Raw genomic sequence first — 20,808 nt, forward strand, 5'->3', positions numbered from 1 at the left:
GCATCAGTGGAGGAAGTGATCACTTATTCTGTTAAAAAAATGGCCTGGGTGGGGGGCAGCCGGGTAGCTCAGTGAATTGAGAGTCAGGCCTAGAGACGGGAGGTCCTGGGTTCAAATCTGACCTCAGCCACTTCCCAACTGTGTGACCCTGGGCAAGTCACTTGACCCCCATTGCCCACCCTTACCACTCTTCCACCAAGGAGCCAATACACAGAAGTTAAGGATTAAAAAAAACAAACAAATAAATAAATAATGGCCTGGGTGCCCAACCCCAGAACCTGGTAGTAGTTGCTGTGCTGCCATACTCTCATCTCCAGCATCCAAATGAGAGGTAAACCATTTTCACAAAAATGCCAAAGTCAGCTAGTTGTGTTCCTTTCCTTTGGTGTGTATCCAGAGACAAAGATGAATGAATCCTTGCCCCCGTTCAGGCACCGAACTCTGTCTCTGTTAACTCTCCTCTGGATTGTGCCTACTGATCTGCCCCGCTTCGGTGGCATCTGGCCAGGCCTGGTTCTGGCCTCACTCAAGAAGAGAGGTAATAGCAATAAGTCCGTTTCTACCTTCCCCACCTAGGCTTCCTTTCCTAACCAAAATTAAAATCCCAGCATTTCCAAGCCGGAAAGGGGCCTCCCTCTCTACCATCCAGCCAGTCCTCAAACAGGACTTCCCTCTATAGTAAGTGCTTCCCATCCTGAACAGCAAGTGGTCAGTGGCTGGCTGGAGAACTCACTACCTTTTGGAGAGCTCCATTTGGACATCTTGCCTCCCTGCAGGCTCACCACAAGTTCTCCCCATTGTCTCTAGTTTGGACCCTAGTCAAGGTAAACAGTGCTAGGCTCATCCCTCTTCCATTGTCCTTCAGGTATGGGAAGGCAGCTATCATGTCCTCTCCCAAGTCTTCTGTTTCATGGTTTTAAAGTTCCAAGTGCTTTCACCTGAAATGTAACCTTGCACGAGTCACTTAACATTTCCAAGGCTCGGTTTCCTTCCCTGTAAAAGGAAAGTGTTGAGACATATAGTCTCTGAGGTCTCTTTCAGCTCTCGATCTCTGATCTTGGGTCTAATCTTAGACAAGTGACTCCATCACCAGAGACCTCAGTTTCCTTTTAATTCCTGTAAAATTAGGGTATTGACCTAGATGGCCTTCGATATGCTTTCTAGCTCTAGATTTATGAGCCCAGGATTCTCAGGTGAGATAGTCTCCAGGCCTCTCACCATCCTGGTCACCCTCCCTTGGGTGGGCTCAAGTTCATCAATGGCTTTCCTAAAACGTGTGGTCTAGTGCTGACCACAGCTGGCCAGATGTGGCTGGACCAGGGTGACTCCTCCTAGGTAAACAGGCAAAGACATCCGGCCTCTCCAGACCTGGTTTTGTATTTGCCCAGCAGCTTGGGGGGCCTCTTTTACCCCTTTGCTGGATGCTTCTCTTAGGGGCAGTAGAATTTAGTAAAGGGCTTTTGTCTAGCCTGGCCTCCCCACCCCGCCCCCCAAGTGTTTTCTGCACGTCCACTTAGCAAACACCTGCTATGTACCCATTCCTGTGCCATGTGCTGGGGGATTCCAGAAAGACAGGAGCTTATGTTCTACCAGATAGCCTCGGCCCATTTGGGTGCTGCCCACCCTCTCTCTCATTCCTCTCTCCTCCTGTTGTGCTCCCCCTCCCCAGATCCATTCCCTCCGCAGCTGCATCTTCCCAGGGATGGCAAAATCTCTTACTGAACTTCCCCAAGTGGGCCTGTCATTGCCACACAATGGGGCATAATCTAATTGACATTTATAGAGTGCTTTGCTTTCTCTCTTTCTATCCCTGCAAGGCAAGGGCTATAGTGATTATCCCTGTTTGACATTGGGGGAAACTGAGGCTTAAGGAGTTGCAGGGACTTGCAAGAGATCACAAAGCTAGCAAGTGTCAGAGACCAGATTAGAAGCCGGGTCTGACGCCAAGCCCAGCACTCTCCCAGTTCTACTTAGGCTGTCTCTCACGCCTCTTCCTGCTCTTTCCTCCCCACAGTCCTGGATCCCATGGTCTCAGGGTCCTGCTCCCTGCTTTCTAAGGTGAAATTCATAGAGGCCTCCTGGTGATCCGATGCCTTAACCCAAATAAATGACTCTTTAATGATGGGATTTCCAGACCAGTAGGGGAGATATTTGTGGGCACAGGGACCTTTTGGTGACCCTCGAATCAAGCTGTACAGACCACTGCCTATTCTGTTTGCGTGTCAGGCTGGGAATATTTGGGGTACAAAAATGTATATTGTAACACAGCTGTACCGACAGGCTGCTAGGCCTTAATCCACTCAATCAAGGCAGTGAAACAGCTGTAGTCGTGAGAACTTCCTCCGGAGAAGATTCCTGACTGAGAAAACACATTTGTTGCCCTCCAGTCACAATGAGAGTTTGGGGGGGGGGTGGCTGAGGGATTCTTTTACAGTAGATTCAAGTGGCTAAGGGCCTTGTGAGTCACAAGGGGCCCCCGGGCTTTCCATGCTTGAGGTCTTTACCTGTTCGCTCACTCTTCCCTAGGCACTCTCCAACCCCAGGGCGACTCTCATCTCCTCCAAGTCACCCAGCCTCTTTCAAACTACTTCCCCTATCCATCCCCATTCCATCAGGACTCTCTGTGTTTATGACTCCAGAATCCAAAGGATGCAAGTATCCTACCTGCTGGTCCTAGGGTCAAGAGACCTTGAATGACGATCTGCTGGAGAGGCTCAGGACAGGTCCTTTTACCTGGAGAGCTTTGGTCCATAATTCTTTGATTCCCAACATGGAAACATGGCTTATAGAGCTAAGCAAGACCTCAGAGATTATCTAGGTTTCAAGCTGAAGAAAATGAAGTCCAGAGACATGATATAACTTAGCCAAAGTTAGCCAAGGTACAGAGTTTGGATTAGAATTCAGCTGCATCTTGAATCCAAGTCTAATGCTCTTCTAATGACACTGGCTCCTCTTTCTGAGCCTCAGTTTTCTCATTTGTAGAATGGGGATACTAATATACTACTTTCCTCGTGGAGTGATTGTGAGGGAAAGAGGTAGGTGGCAACTAGGTGGTATAATGATTAGAGCACATCATCTAGAATTGGGAAGCCCTGAGTTCAAATCTGGCTTTGGACACTCAGCTATGCAACTCTGTGCAAGTTGCTGCACCTCTGTCTGCCTCAGTTTCCTCACCTGAAACATGGTGATAATAATGGCACCTGATTCCCAGAGTTGTGAAACCCAAATGTGATAAATATTGTTCAGAGGAAGCACTGAACTGCATTGGTAGAGGGAGTTTCTTCACTCAAAAGTTCTCTGTACAATAGGGCCCCCTTATCCAAAGTTTTGCTTTCCATGGTTTCGGTTATCCACGGTCAATCTGAAACTCTGGAGGTCCACCTATAAAATGCCAGAAGTATGCCTGTGGCAGCATTCTGCCCCCAGCAGAAGTCTCTTTTGCTTCTACTTTCATTTTTTTAGTTGTTTTTTGTTTGTTTGTTTGTTTGTTTTGTGAGGGGGATAAAAGGCCACAGAGTACCTAGTGAAGGGGCAGGAGTAGGGAGAGAGAGCAGGTATATATGGGGGCCGACAGGTACTTCTATCTGGGGTTTCAGCTACCTGTGCTAGGTTTTTAGAATGAACCCCCCCTCCCCAGTCACAGATACAGGAGCCCAACTGTATCAGTGAACTCATGTTAGTCCCTATCTCTATACATATGTATATATATATATGTATATATATATACACATATATTAATCAGATTATATTTATAAACATACCTTTTTGAGATATTCTAATAGTTCTATTATATATGCATACACATATAAGATAGGGATAGGGACCGGACCTGTGATTTCATTAATATAAAGAACTTTCATATAAGACAATTACTTCTACCATACATGTCACCATCTTCTTTGTAACTTATAGTTATTAGGGAATTGCTTGGGACACCGAGAGGTTTAGTGACTGGCCCAGAGGTAGGACTTGATTAGGTCTTCTCTCTATCCACTGCACTATTTTTTCAGAAAGAGAGAGAGAGAGAGAGAGAGAGAGAGAGAGAGAGAGAGAGAGAGAGAGAGAGATANAGAGAGAGAGAGAGAGAGAGAGAGAGAGAGAGAGAGAGAGAGAGAGAGAGAAAGTATATTGTTGACTAATTCAACTGAGTAATTTTATAATACAGTATTACTCCTGGAAGTTACAGACAGGAATATTTAGTCAGTTCTCTAATTTTACAGAGAAAAAATCGACAGGCCAGGGGCCCTGGTCCCATGTGTTGGATTTTGAGGGCATAGTCACAGAATCCCAGAATCTGAGAGTTGGAAGGGACTTCAGTGGCTACCCAATCCTACCCATGCATGAAAGGGATCCCTAGTAATTCAACAAGTGCTCATCCAATATCTTCTTGAATGCCTCCATCCAAGGAGGGGGAGACCACTATCTCTTGAGATGATCCATTCTATTTGGGGAGAGCTTGTGTCATTATGCCTTTGAACCCTACACCCAGAACAAGTCTAATCTAAATGAAGACAACTTTCTTTGCACCGAGGAGTTTCTCATTATCAGGCTAAACATTCTGTTTCTTCAACTTTTCCAGTGTTCAAGACCCCTCATCATCCTGGTTGAGCTTAGCCCCGAGTTAGCAAGAATAATCAGTTAGGACGGAAGACTGTGGGATGGTATGCTCCTCCTTCTTCCCCCACCCTATACCATTTAGCCAAGGCTATGCTCTGTGCCACCTGCCCTAGGTACAGTGTATACTGGGGCCGCCCCAGATGTGAAAATGCTCAGTTTTAGGTCTGTTTTAGTCATTTCCAAAATCCAAGAATGAACATTTGTCATACTGAGGCTTTAAAAATAGTTCCCAGGAAGGATCATAAGATTTCAAAAGTTGGAAGCCCATTGAATCCAACTTCCTTATTTGTAGATGGGGAAACTGAGGCTGGAAGAGTGACATGCCCAGAGTCACATGGCTAATGTATCTGAGATCAAATTTGAACTCCGGTCTTTCTGATTCCAAGCCTAACATTCCATCTGGTCCTCCATGTAGGATTTAGAGTTATAATAGTCTTAAGAGAGAATTTAGCCCACCCTCCTCAGTTAGAAGGGACTTATTTTGGTCACACAGCTAGTGAATAATTGAAGAAAATGAGATATGAAGGCAGGTCCTCTGATCCTAAGGTCAGGCACATCTTCCCTGAGAGCAGACTTAACATTTGGGAAATGGAAGCAGGACTAAAATAATAGTAATCTCTCCTACCCACTCAATTACCCTCCACGGATTCCTTAGGAGGCAATATTCATTTGGCTACCTCTCCATCTTTAATATCGGTTTGAAAAAAAACTCTTCTTACTTTATAGACATAGACAAGATAGAAAGAAGAGAGGCTTTGTGGGGGAGGGAGAAAGGGAAAAGGGAGGGTATTATGATCTCTCTCCAATGATGAGCTTGCCTCCTGGGGAAATCCCCTTACCCTCCGTGCTGAAGGGGTTTTCCTTGGGTGGGTATTTGCTGCCGTATGTAGGCTATATGGATGGGGTAGGTGGCAATGCTGTGGTCACAATCTAAGAGTGAGGGGGTTCGAGCAAGGCAAAAGGCTCTGGTGGCATAAAAAAAGAGAGCAAGCTGAGAAACCATGTTAAGAAGGAAACATTAGGGATGGTCTGCATGTGAGAGAGGAGCTGGGTTTGGAGAATCAAAGATTTCATTGTTTTCAGCCTAGGGGACTATGGGGAAGTAGAGCAGAGTGGGGAAAGAATACTTTGGTTTGACTTGCTGGTTATCCATTTTCACTTCCTGGAAACTTGGATAAATATTCTTAGAGGCTGGTGTCCATGGCGGCCTAATCAATAGATTAGATTGGTTTGATGGTCTGAAAGCCAATGACCAAAAAGATATTCAGATGGGAAATGGGTAGCTGATTGCTATCTCCAGAATTACCAGGAGGGCAGCGTAGTGCAGTGGGAAAATCACTGGATTTGTAGGCAGAAGACCAGAGTTAGAGTCCTACCTCAGCCATTTACTAGATTCGCAGCCTTAAGTCCTTTCCAGACTTCATTTTCCTCTCCTTTACTGAGAGTCGAACTCAATGACCTTCAAGGGTTCTTTCAGCTCTAATGTCCTGCCACGTGCAATTATTTGGCGACCACCTATTAGAAACACTAAGACAGTTAGTTTAACCGTAACATTGGTAAACTAGTGGCTTCCTAGAAATTCTGCCTCAGAAGTCCAGCTAGTTCCCAAGAGTCTTCCATACCCAGCATAGGTGTTATTTGTGCTCTTTTGGCTGGAAAATATAGGGACCCACAAGTCAAGAAAACTCTCTGTACCTGCACCATTTGGGATGAGAAATACATTCCAACGTCCATTTCTCCCAGAATACACTTAGTGGTAGGAAGTTTGGTGGGAAGGGTAGTAATCTGGGACACAACCCATCCCACTTTAAGAATGAGGACACTCCAGGTTAGCCATCTTCTCCTAGTATCAGGCTTCTTAGCATTTTGTGTGTCATGGCTCCCTTTGTCAATCTGGTGAAGTCTATGGACCCCTTCTCAGGATGAGCTTTTTAAATGCATTAAAATAAAGCAAATAGAATCACAAAAGAAACTGGCTCTATCGAGATACCATTCTCAAAATATTTTTAAAACTAATGGATTCCAGTTTAAGAGCATCTGCCCTAAAGTCATCTTGAGAGAATGCTGTACTTGGGGTCAGAAAGGTCTGGGCTCATTTATATATATTTGTTTGCCTGTCGTCTCCCCCATTCGATCATGAGTCCCTTGAGGGCAGGGACTGTCTCTTGTCTCTTCTGGTATTTGGCATTAGCACAGTGCCTAGCACACAGGAGGTGCTTAATAGGTGCTTCTTATTAACTGACTGATTCAGGGCCCCCAGCAGGCAATTACTACTAGCTGTGTGACCCTGGGCAAGTCTCTTCATCTCTCTTAGGCTCAGTTCCTCACCTGTAAAATGACGTGAGTGTGCTCAGTGATCCCTAAGATGCCTTCTAGCTCTACATATGTGGTCCTATGTTTCTGCTCTTTGGCTGGGCACCTAGGCCAGGTCTCCATCCGGGGGAAGTGGTGCACATAGAAGAGATTCTGGGCAATGAGGCTAAACAGTGGGGAAATCCAGCTGTCAGGACCAAGGTTGCCTCCATCAGGCCACTAGCTTCAACTATCTCCTCCTTTTGGATAGGGTTAAGCCATCTTTGGGCCACAATACCATCCTCTTGGCCCGTCCTCTGGCTAAGCAAGGAGCCACTTCCTCTTATGGACAGTAACGACCCTGATCAAGACCCTATTCTGGCTTCTATGTGGATTTTGTTGGTTTGTTCTTCAACCCCTACTTGCTTTTATTTTTATTTTCTTGGATCCATCTGAGATCCATGAAGAAATACCATTCAACTACACTGTGACTTTTTTATGTATACATTCTGAAGAGTTAAGAATTACTTCAAGGGCACTATGTTCCCCCAGCCCTGTCCCCCAATCCCTTCGGATTCTGCAGAACAGGGGCAGTCCACTTATACATGCAAATGAGCCTGGCCATTCAACATAGCAACATAAACCCCTCTGGCCTCAGTTTCTTCCTGTGTGAAGTGAAGAGGTTGGACTGAGTGACTTCTGAGTTCACCTTCAGCTCAGAATTCCTTGATCCTATAAGTCGACCCACTGGGAGGTCCCCCCAGAAGCCCCTGGGGGACTCCTAATTAGTCCAATGGCATGGGGGCCAGGTCTGTGTTTATTTTTATCCATTGGCAGATAACCATTGAGGAAAAGAAAATTTCTCAGTCAAAAAGACAAGCCTAGTCAGGGAAATCAGAATGTAACCTGCTCACTGGGTGGAAAAGGGGGGGAAAAGGCTCAATAGAAGTGGCCTCTACCATGGCCCAAGGCCTCCCAAAGGCAGACAACTAGTGATTAAAACAACAGCTGGGAAGTTGCTAAATAAAGTGTGATCATGGGGTTTTACAAGAGGAGTGACCTTCAAGCTGGCGACAGAGGTGCCTTTCACACTGAATACCTCTCGGGACTAAGAATACATTGTGCCAGATTGGGCCCGGAGCTTGGCTATTGTCTGATGGAGAACAAAGACAACTGCCCAGAACTCTGGCAACTCCAAGGAGTTCTGCTCATTGAACATAATTTAAAAAGAAAAAAAAAGAAGTTAAGGTAATGCTATTCTACCCAGGGCAGTGTATTGGTCCCCAATTAGATAAGAGAGTCCCCCGGTGGATGCTGCTTCCTCTTTTGGAAAGATTACTGAGCACATGACTTTGGGCTAGAAAGACACCAAGAGGCTGGAATTATTGCCGGAGTCATCATCAGTAGCTCTAATGATAATATAACAACAATATATGGTTTATGAAGCGCTTTATATAGCTTATCTCATTTACTCCTCGTGATAACCCTAAGGGGCAAGTGCTATTATTATGCCAATCTTACAGATGAGGAAACCAAGGCTGGGAGAGTTTAAGTCACTCATGGTCGCCCAACCTAACTAAGCATCCAAGGCAGGATTTCAACTCAGGACTTTGTGAATCCATGTCTAGCTCTGTATCCACTGCGTGATCTGGATATCTCGATTTGTTTCAAATATTGACACTCATCAGCTCTCCTGGTCAAGTTTCTTCTAGTCTCTCTGTTCAGCTCCTGGTTGGGTAGAAAATGTCGCTGTGTCCTTGCCAATTCTTAAAGGCCCTTCTCTGGGAACAGCTGAGTATGATGGCTAGAGGGCCCCACAGAAAAGGCTCTTCTCAACTATCTCCTCCACCTCAAAATGGACAGAAGAGATGACAGACATGAACAAAAGGGGGGTAGATACATTTCTACTTCTGGAGCCAACTGGACAAAAGCCAATGCCTTGTACCCGATAGGTTAGCCTTGCCCCTGACCTTGATTCTAAATAATATCCAGTAACAACAGTTGTCATTAGCTGTCCCCCTCTGGTGCCTCATTGTGGCATGAAGAGCAGTCTGGGCTCTTGAAGGCCATGCCAAGGGAGGGCAAGCTCAGGCAGGTTCTACTAAGCTGGGAAGACTTTGAGTACAGGCCAGCGACAGACTGGGCATCTCTTGTCCAAGGCCCAGCCTGACAAAGTGCACAAAGGCCCAGGACCAAGGTGGTTATAGTGGACACAGGACTTTTTTCCACTCTTGTCTTGAAGACTGCCCTTGGGTATTCATAGCAAGTGTGAGAAAGGAGAAGGGTGAATGGTTAATGCCAACCCTGTGCCCGGGAAGGCTGTCTATTAGGATAAGGAGAGGTTGTAAGCAACAAATGGAAGAGAGCCCCCACTCCAAGGAAATCGTGGTTCCTTGAAGGATTGAAGCAAAGGTTACAGTGGTATATTGGAGAGTCGGTTTTGGACTCAGAGGCCCAAAGTTCAAATCCCAGCTCTGCCACATGTTGCTTATATTTGCTTAGGCAAATTTCTCTGCCTCTCTCACTCTGCCTCAACTTCTTCATGTGTAAAATGAGTGAGTTGGACCGGATAGCCCTCTGAGGTCCTTTCTGGATGTAGCACTATGATCCTCTGATACACATAGAGTAGCATGTTGTGGTCTTCGGAAAACTTAGGGAAGACAATAACCTAATGGATGGTAGCCACCGCCCAATTTCCAGAGCCTAAGAGGACCCTGGAGTGTTCAATCTATAATGCCTTGCCTTCTTCAAGGCAGGATTTCCTGGGGGCCACAGATGGGTAGATCTTCTAGACCTAGAGCCCATGAAGTCCTGAGAAGAAGAGAGGGGCTCCATTTGCCCAGTCATTCCTTGCTCACCCAGGATGCCATTTGGCAATGTCTTCTAGGAATACAAATCCAGTGAATGAAATAGTTCTTCCCCTCAAGGAGCTTACATTCTAATATTAGTCGAAGATGAATACATATATAGGTGTCTCTATATAGAATAAATATGAAGAAAATAAATGCAAACATAGACAAAGAAGTTAAAATATGAGGTGGTTTAGGAGAGAGAGCATTAGCAGGTGGGAGGATAAGGACAAAGCTTCATGGAGAAGATGGTGGTGCCTGAGCTATATCTTCAAGGAGGAGAGGGATTCTCTAAGGTGGAGGTAAAGAGGGTCTATAGACTACAAAATACTGGAAGGCATGGCCAGTCCTTCCATGCCCAGTGCAATTTTGGTATAAATGAAAAGAACATTTGACTTGGAGTCAGAAAACCTGGGACCAAACCCTGCTTCTGATACTTACTCCCTATGGGACTTCAGAAGAGTCACTTCCATCTCTCTAGACCTCTGTTTTCTCATCTGTAAAATGAAGTGGCAGTTTGGGGAGATTAGATTAGATGGCCTCCGAGGTCCCTTCTAGATTTAGACTTACAATCCTCTGGGCCACTGATCCTAGAAGTGCCTGGCCAGTGGTTTTCTAAGAAGAAAATGGTGAAGAGAAAATGCCCAAGTCTTCTTGGGTCTCCCCACTCTTGCAACTGCCATTGGATAGTGTGTGAGTGACCTGCTAATTAACTGACTGCTAATCCTGGATGGTTAGTAGGAGGACCCAGCTAGCTTCAGCCTCAATCACTCCAAGGCTTCAATGACTGGGAGGATTTCTCCAAGAGTCAACCCGGGGGAAGGGGGAGAGAGCTGGGTAGCTCAGTGGATTGAGAGTCAGGCCTAGAGACAGGAGGTCCTAGGTTCAAATCCGGCCTGAGACACTTCCCAGCTGGGTGACCCTGGGCAAGTCACTTGACCCCCATTGCCCACCCTTACCACTCTTCCACCAAGAACCAATACACAGAAGTTAAGGGTTTAAAAATTTTTTAAAAATAAAAGAGTCAACCAGGGTTTAACAGTAAGATGATTGGTTCAGAATCCAAAGATCCTAGTCCTAACTTTGACACAGTTAAGCTGTTCACCCTTCCTTTCCTTAAGCCTCAGTCTCCTTGAGGCAGCTATAGCATAGTAGAAAGGACAGCAGATTGGGAATTAGGAGCCCTGAGTTGGAATCCCCTCTCATCTTTGCTACTTGCTTTCTGTGTGACTTTGGGAAATCTGCTTCCCTCTTTGGCGTCTCATGTTCCCCATTTATTCAATGAGAGCATTAGATTAGAAGACTTTTAATGTCCTTTCCCACTTTAATATTCAATTTTCATGGCATTCTATGAAATGACCCTTTAGAACCAGGGTGCTTTGAGTTGGGAGACTTGAGGCTTGAAGTTCTGTCTTGTGGTCCTGTATAGACTCAGCTGTGGGTGGGAGGTGAGGGATGAGATACTGGAATATGCATGGATCCTTGCTTTATTTGTGGGGCACTCTATCCAGTCTCAAGAAGGATGATGAAGGCTTGAGGATCAGCTAATCAGCTAGAGTCCAGTATGGCCAGTCTGCACAGAAGTGGGCAGAACCCAATATGGCTACACTGTAGGTATCTCATCTTCCCGTGGGGGCTGAGGGGGGTGCTTCTCCCTTTTGCTTTTCTCCTGGAGTTCAGGGTTTGGGGGTAGCATTCTCCCTCCTAGCCCTCAAAGCTTGCTTTCTGAAAAGACCCCAGGCCATAGAGTCTCAGAGTTAACCTCAGTGCCTTGTACGTAGTAGGCGCTTAATGAATGCTTTGAGGGTTAGATTAGAAGAGCCCTTAGAGGCCACCTAGTCCAGCCCATGCTTGAACAATCATCATACCAACAAATGGTCATCCAGTCTTGGCTTGGAGACCTATCAGGAAGGGGGATCCACCACCTCTTTGGGTATCCTGTTTCATGTTGGGACATCTCTTCTTGTTAGGAAGTTGTCTCTCACGTCTCACCTGGATCTGCTTCGGCTTTCACTAATGGATCCTGTCTCTGCCCTCTGGGGCCAAATAGAATAAGCTTTTTCCCCATGACAGTCCTTCATATATATGAAGACAGTTCCCATGTCCTCCCTCACCCCACCCCACTCCACCCCACCCCACCCAAGTCTTGTCTTCTTGAGGCTAAAGATCTCCAGTTCCTTCCACCACATCTTACGTGGCCCAGGCTCAAGGCCTTTCCCCTTCCTGGTTGCCCTCCCTTGGATGTTCTCCAGAGTATCAACGTCCCTCCTAGGCTGTGGCGCCCAGAGCTGAAGCCAGCCCTCCAGCTGTGGTCTGCCCAGAGCAGCAGAAGACAGCCGGACCATCAGCCTGGACACTGAGCCTCTCTGAATTCGGCCCAAGGGGGCATTAGCATTTTTGGCTGCCACCCTCATACTGTTGACTCAACAAGCCAGCCCAGGGCTGGCATGTGTTCCTCTGGGTGAATGTAAGGCCCTGTGTTTCCTCTCTTGGGGTATTTGCATTTCAAGGCTGTCTCATGGAATGAATGGCTTTGTCCCCAGGTAAAAAAAAAATTTCAAGCCTCAGTGAACAGGTGGGGGGAGGCATGAGAGAGGGGACAAGAGGGGCTTTGGGGCTCCTGAAATCCCACCAGGAGACAGCTGCCTGATCTGCCTCTTTCTCTAGTTGGCTCTTGGAGAAGAACACCAAAGACTGCTTTCATTGTTGTTGGGTTTTTCCTTGTCTCTTCTGCCCTTTCTGCTCCCAGCTCCAATGGCTTAATTTGTCCAACTCTGGACCTGGCCTCAGGAGCCCTGGCTTCTAATCTCACCTCTTGCTTACTAGCCATGTTATCACCAGCAAATGGCTTTAACTCTCAAAACCTCAGTGTCTTCTTCTGTCAAATTCAGGTAATTATCTCGAGGGCTGAGGACCTGGGAGTCCTCTACTTCTCGAGCATCCCCCTCCTTCCCGAGGCCTCCTGATGTGTTTTCAGATGTGTTAATTATAAACTTGGCCAAGACCCCAAAAGAGTCAGTGGTCTGCTTTCAACAGGATTTTACTACTGTGCTCCTTGTGATGGGCATCAGTATAGGGTGAAAAGCACCTTGGGCAAAGGCAGCTGAAGACTCCGCTCTTCCACTCACAAACCTCCACCCCCACCCCCCTGCCGTGTGACCTTGGGCAAGTCATCCTTCTTTTTGATTCTTATTTTTTTCCTCCATGAATTGGAAATGATCTTTTCTTGGCCTACCAACACCTCAAGCTGGGTGGGGAGAAACTGTCCCAACTCTTAACATACTAAAGAAATGTCAGCTATCGTTGTTCTGATTTCCAAGGCCCCTAAGGGCTCAAAATCCTCCATTTTGGTGAGGTGGCTCTATGGCTGCTCTCATTGGGAGGGAGATGAGTCCGGTAACTTCAGGAGTGTGGGCCCCAGAAGGCCTGCCGAAAGGTAAATCGTCCCAACAGGGCCCGATTATCTTGGAACCGAGTCTATTTTCTATAAGTGTGAAAGCTCATAACTTCCCCCCCCACCCCACTCCCAGATCCCCCTTCTTGTCCAAACGTTCCTGTCTGGCCCCAAACATAAAGCAAGCATTCAGGAGGGCTGAGGACAGGAAATATGTACACTTTCCCCACTGTAAACAGACCTTGTGATCTTTACATCAGCTTCTCCAAACTGAAAAGGCTGGAATCTTGAAACTTAAAAGGGGCAGGCAAGGTGAGCTGTCCTCGAAGAAGAGGGTATTCATTACAAAATTTGGTGTGTATACAACACACACACACGCACACACACACACACACAAGTGAAATGGAGCAAGTCGTCGCTGGGGTTTGAAAATATGGTGTGCCTTGACAAGCAAATATTTGGCCGCCTTTAGTTTTAATCTATCCACCTCAGTGTCTTATAGGCCGACTTCAATCCTTTCCCCTGGCAATCCAGTGATGCATAAAAAGAGGAGAAAAAAGTTAGTCGAGGCAGTATGATTTAGGGGAAAACACACCATCCAGGGACACTCTGCTCCTACTTATTAGCTGGGGGGCTCTGGGCAAATCTTGTAGCTCTCTTTGGGTCTCGGTTTCCCCCTTTGTCAAATGAGGGGGTTGGCCTGGATGGTCTCTAAAGTCCCCACACGCAGCCGTCTCACCAATGGAACAGATGCCTTCAATCTTGAGCTGACCTTGAAGCCGACACACAGAGGTGCCCCAGGTTCAAAAGAGAAGGTAGCCTTCCCAGGCTGCTCGGCTCCGAGCTGCTCTCGAACTAGACTGCTACATCTGGCATGCCTTTCTATCCCCAAAGAGGAATGCCTTGCTACCAAGGTCTTAGGACCATAGGATCTGGAGCCAGAAGGGACTTCAGAGACCATCTAGTTTGGTTTGTTTTACAAATAGGGAAACTAAGGCTCAGGGAGATTAAGTGACTAGCTCAAGGTCACATAAGTTGTAAGCATCGGAAATAGGATTTGATCCTAGGTCTTCTGACCCCAGAGTCAATGTACTTTCTTCACTGTACTACAGTGGAGTTTCAGGTACCAGAGTTGAGTTTAGAGGCAATCTGAGAAAATACTCTAAGCAGAGCCCTATCTAGTGACCCAGTGATGGGGAGGAGGGTTGGGAGGGGCAGTCTATGTAAGAAGAAGTCTCACCATTCCGCTTCCCACCCCACCCCCTGCTTTTTTCAAGTTCCCTGTCAACTTCTTGGGGGTGACTTTCCAGGAAAAGTAGCAGCCTCTGGTCAGATTCATGCCAGCGTGCCAATTTCCAAGTCCCAACAGCTTCTGGTACCCAGCCATGGCATCCTCCCCAATGCCACTTGCTCTGCCATGGTTGGAAAATAGACTGTGCCATATGGGTAAGGCAGCCCAGTACCACTTCACCTAACAATGCCAGGCTGAGGGAGGACCTCGCCATGGGCTTCAAGTGCCCCGAGTAGAGAGGCCAGATATACTCTTTCTCTCCCTGCAGAGGAGGGAACGAGAGGAAATGGCTTTCGCCTGTAGCCAGTGGAATGTACATTAGTCACATGGAAGACCTTCCGGTCCAAAAAGGGGCGCCTTGACAATACCGTATTGTTTGACCTCCAATTTTTTCGCCCTCTTTCCATTGCTCCATGGGGCCCTAAAGGAGGTGTTAAAAATAATACTGGCTGGGAACCTGCTTGGGTTTGACCATTGGCCTCCAGTTGGGAGGCTTGGGTTGAGAAAGGCAGCACACACCTGTTTGAACAAACACTGTGATGACCCTGGGAGTGCAGCAGAGCTGGTTAACTCCCAAGGAGGCATGGTGTGGTTAATTGCTTCCCAGGCTGTTTAGGCGCCATCCTGTACACACTGCCTCGGGGCTATTTTAACTGCTAGAACGGGTTTCCAAGAAAAGATTGTGTGAGTGATCCCTCCCAGGGATCTTGAAAAGGAAAAAAAGCTGTGCCCTCCAATCTGCAGAGGTGACCAAGGTTAACGGGCAGCTCTGTCTGAGGTCAAGGGTCAGGCCTAAATACTCGCAGAAGGTCTCTTCTAACTCCTGGATCGTGGGATTGCATAGAAGGTGTAGCTCTGGGGAAGAATGAAGGATGTTGAATGCTAATCACTCAACAATCCTCTGGCTTTGCTGGGGCATGTGATGGGTCGCTCACCCACAAATGGAAGAGTGATTTTGTTCAGCAAAGCTTACGAGGCGGATTAAACGGTGATTTCCGAGCCCCCCTGGCCAGAAAGGTCCCTCTGTTACACTCATTCTTGGCTCGGTGAGGCATTCATCCTTCCTATTCAAAGGGTATTTCAACTTGATTCAACAGAGCATCCATTTGGCATATGCCACAAAAGTATTTTATTACCACATGTCTTCAGTGGCAACAAGTGGAAATGGGGCAGACGGCATAAGTTACCCACTTCACTGGGTTTCAAGTCACAGGGTAAAGAGGTAAATGGTTAACTCTATTATAAACAGAGGCCTTCCCATGGAAAATTCTCACCCCCACCCCCACCCCTTTACTTCTTCTCCTCTTCAAATTATTCATAGTATGTTAAAGCTGGAAGAAACTCTAGAGATCACTTGGGCCTTCCCTTGCCACAGATGGAAAACTGAGGCTCAGAGAAGAGTTAAAGACTTGCCCAAGGTCAAATGGGAAGTAACAAAGCCAATATCAAACCCAGGGGTCATTGACAGTGTGGTATGTCGGAGAGGGCACTCTTTGTCGGGCTTGAGTCTGGCTCAGTGGCCATCGAGATGTTGGAATTCAGGCCCTCCAAAGTCAGTGCCATCCCTCCTATAGCACAGATGTCTCCCTACTAGCTTTAAAACAAGATAGAAAAATTCCTTTTACTGTAAAGGAAAAGAAAATATCTACATCACCACTGCTACCTCCTCAATACACCCACGAAGGGAATGTAGCTTCAGTCCTGGGTGGCGTTCTCCTTTGTCATTCGGGGACATTGTGACAAGACTTTTTTAAGGAAAGAAAGCAAAACCAGAGGGCAGAGTTGGGCACAGTAGATTGGCGCATCCTGGCAAATCCCAACGCCTTCCTGGATCAGTCTCTAAGAAAGTTGCTGATGCCACAAATCTCTTTCTACCATGCAAAACCTTGCTATGACTTAGCTAGTAAGAGCCATTAATCCCCCGTTCTTCTCAGAGACTTTACTGATACCCTCTTTCTGCTGCCCCAAGAGTGGCCTACTCAACCTCCCCGAGGGAAAGAGCTGGTCTCATTTTTGTCTCTGTATCCCCGGGACCTAGTTCCAAACCGGGAAACTAACGGGATTGATTGAAAATGAAAAACACCTTTTGTTTTACTTTGCTTAAAATAAATATTTTTCAATTACAAACTTGACAGCCATCAATGAAGACAAACATTGCCATTTAGAGAGGTCTGCAGACGAAATTGAATGTGCCGTGTACACTTTGTTCCTTTCTGAAGCATTCATGACATTTAACATAGTACTTGCAACGTGACCTTCCTTATGCATGTACCTTTCTGGGCTTCTCTTTGGTATACTTGGATTGTATTCCTTTGGTGCTCTTTTTTGCTTTTGGTATCACTCGCACTATCTCCACTCCCCAAACACTTCTTGCTTTAGCAGGGGAGTGATGTCTTGCTTGCTTCTCGGGACCATCTGAGAAGAAAAATATAGCTATACGGTTGGCTTATTCTCATTCACATCCAGTAATGGGCTCTCATTAGTTCTGGCCCAGATGGTGAGATTGAGAAGAGAAAGTGACCTTCCCAAAGGCACACAGCTAGTGAGTGCTAAGATTCACACCCAGACCTCCCCCAACCAGCACCAGATGTGGTGCTCTTCCCACTGTTCCCTAATGCCCCAGAGAAACTAAATTGTCCAAGCGAGTGCTAGAGTTGACTCAGTTCGGCCACCATGAGAACAATGCGAAGAGGGGGATGAGGAAGTCTTGACAGGAATAGCCCTGGATTGGGCCAAACAAGCCCTTCACTTTTTCATAACCAAAAGGAGGACGGGAGGGTATCCCAGTGAGCTGGGAAGTCATCATAAAATGCCCGAACTGGATGGAAGGCCACAGAGTCTAACTGGTATCTGAACAAGAGACCTACAACCTCAACTAGGAGCTATGGATAGCCTTTGCATGAAGTGGGAAGGAGACCACTACTTCCCGGGCTGTCGTTTCCTTCTTAGAGCGGTCTTAATGGTTTGGAAGTGTTTTCTGACATCAAGATTAATCTGCCTCTGCAATTTCCACCCTGTTCTCCTCGTTTTACCCTCTAGGGCTGAGCAAAATAAGATCGATCCTTCTTTATGAGCACAGCCTTTCAAATCCTCAAGGACAGCCCCCATCCACCCATTCGGCAAGTCTTCTCTAGGCAAAATATCTCCTCTACTGACATGGTCTCAAGGCTCAAGGCCTTACGCTGATTCTAAATAAATATCTCTGTTCGTTGCGTGAGGGTCGTGGGGGTCACCTCAATTGCTAACAGCTCTGCTGGCCTCACAAATAAAGGTACATTAATGTTTAAGCCAACACATCTTATGTTGGCATGTAGACATCACCTGTGCCTGAGTCCCTGCATCTATAAAACTCCAATAGTAATGCCTGCTTTCGGACTACCTTGTTGGGGTCTTGTTGAAGGTTAAACAAAGCCATTCCCTGGGTATACGTTGAAGAACGGTCGACCAGGCTCCTGTCTCCCCGTGTCCCCCCCCCCCCCAATTTCTGTTTCCCACCCCTAGTTTGTTTTGGTGCCTGAAATACCACCATTAAAGGTATTCATTCCTGTGAGTATTCAGGATTTTTCAGACCCTATCAAAATGCAAATTTTTCCCTGGGAGAAAAACACCTTAACCAGGTAAGACGAAGGCTCTGAGGGAACCCACAGTGGCGTAGTGGAAAACATTCCTGATTCAGGGTCAGAAGCCTGATCTTCAAAGCCCCTTGACCTTGGGCAAGACACTTAACATTCTGGGCCTCTAGAAAATGAAAGGGTTCAACCAGATGAGTTCCCAAGGTCCTCCTGGCTGTAAATCTATAACCCAAATTAATGGGAAAGGTTTTCAGGTAAAGAGAAAAGGGGAGGTAGACGACAAGGACAGACGTCGCCAATCTTGCAGCTTTGACAAAGCGTGCCCTCTTCCAGAAATGCCCGTTCTGTTCCCCACAGCTCCTTCTATCTCCTTACTAAGAAGGGAGAGAGAGGCTACCATAGACCCAGGGGAGAGGCAGTGAGCAGGACATAGTGGAAACAGGGCTTGATCTGGACCGAGGAATAACTTAGGTTCAAAACTCGACTCTGACAGTTACTGGGTAACCACAGACAAGTCAGTTAATCCCCTCAAGCCTCAGTTTCTTCAAAAATGCAGACCCTAGGAAAGGGCAATCATAGCACCTGTGGCAGCCTGTCTCGAGTTGCTATGAAGATCAAATGAGCTAATGCATATAAAGTGTCTTACGATGCTTAAAGCCCTATGTAAATGTCAGCTATTATTATTGCTCAACCTTTCTAATCAGAGCCATCTGTAGGGTATGCCCAATTAGGGTCATGGGAGAGAGGACACTGTGGCTATTTCAGATAGCTAGGATGACTCCGAGAAGGAGGTAACTCTACCAGCTGGTGCTAAAAATGATCCAAGCCTCTCATGCACACATTCTGGCCATATAGGGAGGAACTTGTCTCCAGACTAGGGCAGAGGGCTAGGGATCTTAGGAGCCATCATGATGAGTCCTGACCTTGAACTAGTCATTCAGCTTCTCAGTCCCTCAATGGTCCTATTTGTAAGATACGTGGGTTTATGACCCCTGAGCTTCACCTTGAAGAATATCTAGCCTCCTCTGAAGCTCAGCTCAGATATTACCTCCTTTAGGACACCAATCCTGATTCTCACTCCTCCAGTTATTAAATGGTTGTCCAAAGACTGTCGAATAGTTACATGAGTACATCGAGTTCAGCAAACTCATTTCCTCCTCCTTTATAGGTGGCGTTAGGTGTCCGGGGTGACAGATGGTTCCTTGGAGCCACTGGTACCTCTGCTCTTATCAATGGGGAAATCACTTAAGGGTCCCAGTTGCAGCCAGGGGCCGAGCTATGGCCCTTGGGTTAATAATTCCATCGAACCGGAGCACAAGGCAATTTCAGTTATACTTTAGAAGGCTTGGGTGAAGAGATCAATAAATATTAATAATTAACAGTTAAAACTGCTGACCACAGCTCCGTCCGAAGCAGCTTCAGTCACTGGGGGATTTCTGGCCAGCTTGGTAGGCTGTGTTTTGGTCCATTTTTGTTTTAGTTGCAGAAGCAGCTTTGGATTTATGAGGGAAAAGTCTGGAGAGCAAGGAAAAAAAAGCATGCCTCCCTGTTTGAATGGGGAGGCTTCCTTCAAATCATTATCTCATCCAGGCTGAGTCCCTTACAATGTGGATGCTTTCCTGAGGAAGGAAAGTCTCAAAGAATAGCGGCTCGCCCAAGAAAACCAGCCCCATAGTCTTTTGTCTGCCTTCAAGACAGATAAGGGACTGTTTATGTTCATCATGGCTCCTTTTCTTTATTCAAAAGTTACTCACAGTAAGTCCATTCCTGAAAGGAGAAGCTTTGCCAGGAGGGTGGGGAAGGGCCAAGAGCTCCTAAGGAGCAGCAACCAGCTCTCATACGCAGTCCCTTGCAGCACAACCTGTCTCCGGAAAAGAAGGGCCCGTGTACACTTCGGGGAATTTTCTCACTGTTGGCATCTAGCCCCTACCCAGGAAATGGGACAATGATCTACCCTCTACTTCCCAGCACACACTTCACAACATCAGCGGGAATTGGGAATGTTTCATTCAAAGAGGGAAAGCAAACTGGCAGCCTGTGAATGAGGAATGAAGAGGTCCTGATATCTTTGTAAATCCTGAGAGCCCTCCCTCTCTCAAAAGTCTTCCCTTTGGCTTGGATTTAGGGCGGAGGGATGATGGCGTCTCACCCTCTCTCTTCCACCTCTCTAATTCAAATTTCACTCCTCTTGTTTCTATTTCATGGGCAAGGCATGCTCTGAAAGTCTCCCAACCTCCCGATGCCACCTCACCAGTTAAAGTAAAGGCAAAATCCTCAGAGTCCTTTGGTTTTTTTCCCTTATTGCCACCAATTATCCCCCATAAATCTTTCCTATTTCCTCTCCAGTCTTTCCGTTTTGCCAGCATTACCCATCACCATGCACTAGCCTTAGAGTAGACATTTTATTTTCCGACAACTGTTTAAATGGAGAAAATTGAGATAGATCACATCCACGTTATAGTCCAAGAGAAGGACACAGTGGATGGGGGCTCCTGATGGGGATGTGAGGAGCTGGGAAAGGTGAATGAAACCCGAGATCACAGAAGGAGTAGCCAGTCAAGACTATAGCTGAGAATGCCACAAAGGAGAACGGATGCGGAAGGAAATTGGGGGGAGGGCAGAGCACAAGCAAAGATAGAGAGGTAGGAGTGAATGAGGCATAGCTTTATGTCTCTAGTACCTAGCTCAGTGCCTTTCACATAGTAGGTGCTTAATAGATGTGTTTAAAGAATGGAATGGCCTGTTTTGGAAAAAGCAGGAGCATGGTCTAACTGAAGCAAAGGGGGAATGTGG

Source organism: Gracilinanus agilis, chromosome X, assembly GCF_016433145.1.
Source record: "Gracilinanus agilis isolate LMUSP501 chromosome X, AgileGrace, whole genome shotgun sequence".
Taxonomy (NCBI): Eukaryota; Metazoa; Chordata; class Mammalia; order Didelphimorphia; family Didelphidae; genus Gracilinanus; species Gracilinanus agilis.